Raw genomic sequence first — 5,165 nt, forward strand, 5'->3', positions numbered from 1 at the left:
CTAGTTCAATCTCATTACCGGCAAGTCTCTTTACTCGTTCCATAATGCATCATCCCGTAACTAACTCATTAATCACATTGCTTGCAAGGCTTATAGTGACGTGCATTACCGAGAGGGCCCAGAGATACCTCTCCGATATTCGGAGTGACAAATCCTAATCTTGATTTATGCCAACCTAACAAACACCTTCGGAGATACTTGTAGAGCATCTTTATAATCACCCAGTTACGTTGTGACGTTTGATAGCACACAAGGTATTCCTACGGTATCCGGGAGTTGCATAATCTCATAGTCAAAGGAATATGTATAAGTCATGAAGAAAGCAATAGCAATAAAACTGAACGATCATAATGCTAAGCTAACGGATGAGTCTTGTCCATCACATCATTCTCCTAATGATGTGATATGGTTCATCAAATGACAAACATGTCTATGGTTAGGAAACTTAACCATCTTGATAAATGAGCTAGTCTGGTAGAGGCTTACTAGGGACACAGTGTTTTGTCTATGTATCCACACATGTATCAAGTTTCCGGTTAATATAATTCTAGCATGAATAATAAACATTTATCATGATATAAAGAAATATAAAATAACAACTTTATTATAGCCTCTAGGGCATATTTCCTTCACTTAAAGGGGCTCCTCAGATGCCCGACATGTGAAATCTTCAGATACACCTCATCGATCCTTGAGATTGGAGACAAGAAGATTTGTTGAACCAACTTCCAAGACCGACGACCGAAGACGAAAAACAATTCGGAAGAACCGAGGAGCATCCCCAACTTGAAGACCGGTTCAGTGGCTACTAGCGGTGTCCTGGATTAGGGGGTACTCACTATGTCGTCTCCCAACCAGGAGGGCCGTGCCGAGGACCCCGTGGCAGTTCATTAACGGGCCACTTGGAGAGGCCCATAACGCATACAAGGGAGATTCCATAAGACTTGGCGCACAAGATGAGAACTCTTGTAACCCCAGGCCTTTGGTACATTAGATAAACCGAGACTAGACTAGTCAATAGATCATCTCATATTCATTAGAACTCATTCATACGATCTTGTGGTAGATCATCTTGTACTTTGTATCTCATCGACAATCAATACAATACAAGCAGGACGTAGGGTTTTACCTCTTCGAGAGGGCCCGAACCTGGGTAAACATCGTGTCTTCTCTACTTCCTGTTACCTTCTAGCCGAGACCACCAGCTCAAGACCCCCTACCCGAGATCCGCTGGTTTTAGCACCAACAATTGGTTCGGGTGGTGCCCACGGGCAGTGAGGTTGTCCTCCTTATGGACACGTTCAAAGGTGGTGGTGGTTGTCACGTCACTGCACCGTCGGGCAGATCGCCGCTGATAGCCACAGAAGTGGCGTTGTGGGAGCTGCTCCTCGGCCAAGGTCACCGGGCTATGGTGGAGGGTTTCTCCGCGGCGGCCGTCGGTTGTCACTGGATCGTGTCCCTCCCAGTCCATCGGGACTGGCTAGGGACACATGCCTCACCGCTTCCTACCATGGGGGCGTTGACACAATCTCAGTGGCTGATGTCCGGCTAGGAGTGGATGATTACCTCTGCTCCTCCTACCGTGGTTTGAGCGCTATGAAGTGGGTGGGTGGCGGTGTTTCAGATCTTGAATGCAGGGGTGGCGGCTCCGAAAGGCGGTCTGCATGGTTGTCTCTCTGGCGGGCGTCATGGCGGCGGTGGTGTCTTTCCCCTTGGTCGTGTGGGTGGCAAGTGGTGGAGCGCGAGTGGCTCGGGCGTGCTCTCGGTCTCTAGCAGTGGCGATGCCTTGATCCAGATCTGGAGTTCTAATCTCGTTGTGCTTGCCCGAGACATCATGGTAGCACGAGGGAGCTGCCGATCAAAAGCTCCGCACTTTGTTGCCGATGGCGGCGCCGCTTCTTCTTGAAGACGTTGTCGTGATGCTCCTTTTGGGGTATGGGTTTCAGGTGAAAACCTTTTGTCTGGTGTGACTCGACAACGGCGACGTTCTCCCTCCTGTGGGTGTTGTTGTGCACCTTAGGTGTATTAGGGCATAGCATGGCGTTGTTCTCGGATCTTCCTGTGTTCTCTATTGGTAGCGTAGCGCATGTGTTCTGCTTGATCCGATTATCTTGGATCAGCCATGTTTGAGGGTAACTTCATCAGCTCGTATCGTTTGACCGTGTGCTTTGTTCAGCTGTTGCTTTATATATAAAGCCGGGCGAATCTATTTCAAGAGAGATGATTATGCAAGAGATGGTCGTAATTCACATGCAACTGAAATAAATTTTCGTGTCAGTTGATTTGCTTTGCACAGAGATAGCCGGAGACGAGGACGTGGCTCGCCGCGGTGCTGTCCGCATAGGGCATAGGACAGGCGGTCGATGATGCGAGTGGGGTGTCGCCGATGCGATGGGCGCAGCTCAGAGGTGTGACCGGAACAGCAAGGTAGTGTCAGTTAGGCCGGCGTAGGTAGGTGGTGGGACCGCGGGAGGAAGAAGATAAACGATGGTTCTAAGAATCAGATTGCTAATTAGTTCCGCAAGAAGCAATAAATTTGAATGGATGTGATTATATGCACTGATCGTTCTAAGAGCAAAGCTAATAGAATAGCCTGCTACGGGCTCTATACTAGTGCCAGGTCAGCCATATAGCTAACGCATATAATAAACGGGCTGTAGGTTAATGTTTGCATGGAGAGAGATGCAACGAAATGCACAGTGATTGACTGGCTGCATGCTCTACCCTGGTTGCCAGCTGCATGCTCGCTCAAATGCATCGGAGCTTGTGTTAACGCCCGGCGATAGATGAAGCGCCAGCTCTATTCTCTCTCCCGCTTTCTCTCTCCTTCAAATAAAATTTTGCTGATGTGGAACACCTTATAGCCAGCTGACTAGGACCTATTATACTTGCTCTAAGAGTCAGATTGCTAATTAGTTCCGCAAGAAGCAATAAATTTGAATGGATATGATTAGAGACAGACGTGATTCAGAACCATGGTTCAGCTGAACCTATGTTCTATGTCGTACGATTTAACATCCTACTACATATGGATCTGTGACATATGTGTTAACTGCATTTTTTAATCGACCATGCATGAATCCTCGTGAACAGTGTTTAGAAATCAAGGATATCAAGCGTAGGTTTGGCCGAAGCCGAACCATGGTTCAGTAAAATATTTTTAGACGTGGACGGGCATGGAGGGGAGGTTGGTGGTGCTTATGCAGGAGCCGAGCTTGAAGATGCTGAGAAACGAGGACACTGGCGACGGCGGCGTAACCAGCGGGAGCCCTTCCCGGAGGCAGTGATCGTACTTCTCCAGGACGGACACGACGTAGCTGAACTCAGGCCGCCTGGCCGGGTTGGCGGCCCAGCACATCTTGATGAGGTTGTTGAGCGCCGGCGGGCACGTCGGCGACAACGGCGGCCGAGCGTTCTTCTCGCAGGCGGCGTAGGCGGCCTGGACGGGGGTCATGCCCTGGAACGGCACCAGACAGGTGGTGAGCTCCCACAGCACGATGCCGAAGCTGTACACATCCACCTTGCGGGTGCACGGCTTGTCACGGACCATCTCGGGCGCCATCCACCTGTACGTGCCCATGTTGGTACCCTTCCCTTCGCCGCCGCCGCCACCGCCTCCGGCTCCCGCTCCGGCGCCGGCGCGTGAGCTGTGCGCCTCTAGGCATGAGGTGCCGAAGTCGGCGACCTTAACGCGCATCTCGTCGTTGAGCAGCAGGTTGTGCGACTTGAGGTCGCGGTGGATGACGCCCTGCGCGTGGAGGTACTCCATGCCGCGGGCGACGTCGAGCGCGAGGCGGAGCACGGTCTCCGGCGAGAGCGAGTAGGGGTCCTTGTTGTGGAGGTACATGCGGAGCGTGCCCTGCGACATGTACTCGGTGATGATGCAGTACACGGGCGGCCGCTTGCACGCGGCGACGAACTGCACGACGTTGGGGTGGCGGAGCCGCGAGAGGAAGGTCACCTCCGAGTTGAACTGGTCTTCCAGCGCGCGCCGCCGGTCCTCGTCGCGCTCCGGGAGGCGCACCATCTTGACGGCCACCGCGCGCTGTCGGTAGATGCCGCGGTAGATGCGGCTGTTGGACCCCGACGCGAACTTGTTCCCGAGGAAGAGCTGCGACAGGTCCGCCATCCACTCCTCCGCCGCCGACGAGCTCGCCTGCTGCTGGTCCGCGCCGCCTCCCGCGTCAAGCAGCATCGACCACGAGTCGAGGCTGTTCCACCTCTTATTCTCCATCGCTCCCTCCATCTCCGAGTACGACGACTCGTACGGAATCAACGGCGGCGGCACTGGCGCTGCCGGTTGCCGACGCGCCCGGAAGCAGGAAGCCATTGATCAGTGGAGCGACCAAGAGCTGACGATCCAAGCAAGGAGAGCCGGTGCGTATGGCTGGCCGCCGCGGGCGCGTGAGGCGACGATTTATGGAGACACGACCCGCCAAAACGAATCAACTTGCTTCCGCCGATGTGCCATTGCACGCACGCATGCTTCGCCTCGTCCTCGTGGGACGTACGTACTCTAGCTGAGGAGGAGATGTACGCATGGCTCCTGATTACTGTTTCGTGATCTTGATTTGTGCTCTGCCTCTGCCCAGGGAGTCATGGGTTGTTCATGGCGACATGGATGCATCGACAGACAAGACGGTGGATTATTCGGGAGATTTAGTCGTCGCTTTCGCGGCGACGGAGATCGATGCGGTCACGATTAAAGAGGGGGCGATTCAAGGATGTCTCGTGATGAATCTAGCTGATGGATCCAGGAAGTTAAGTCTGCCCAGCTATGCCCGCCTTCAAACGAATCAACTTGCTGCCAGTACTCATTAGCAAGGACATGCATCACAGGTTAAAGTTTCAGGAGGAAAGCTAACTTCTGCACAGGGGAAGTTTGAGATGGAGTTTTTTTTTAACCAACGACTGCAAGATTCCGTGAGAAGTTAGGTTGGATTTTACAAGTGAGGCCTCCTTTGGTTTGGAGGAATTTCATAGAAATTTTAGAGGATAGGATTTTTATAGAATTTTTTCCTTTAGAGCCCATTGGTTTATAGGAATAGATTCCTATTTCTACATAGGATTTGTTCCTATCCTTCACATTTTATAGGAAAATAAAAATGAGCCTACACTCAATGGAAAAATTCCTTTGATGTCAACCAAATGACATCTCGTTTCCT

General features: G+C 51.9%; 1 pseudogene; it reads right to left on the minus strand.

Annotated features, from left to right (window-relative positions):
* Positions 1-2,931: 2,931 nt before the first annotated feature.
* LOC125514701 (serine/threonine/tyrosine-protein kinase HT1 pseudogene) lies at positions 2,932-4,886 on the minus strand (annotated as a pseudogene).
* Positions 4,887-5,165: the final 279 nt, after the last annotated feature.

Source organism: Triticum urartu, chromosome 6A (assembly GCF_056163025.1).
Source record: "Triticum urartu cultivar PI428250 chromosome 6A, HENAU_Tu73, whole genome shotgun sequence".
NCBI lineage: Eukaryota > Viridiplantae > Streptophyta > Magnoliopsida > Poales > Poaceae > Triticum > Triticum urartu.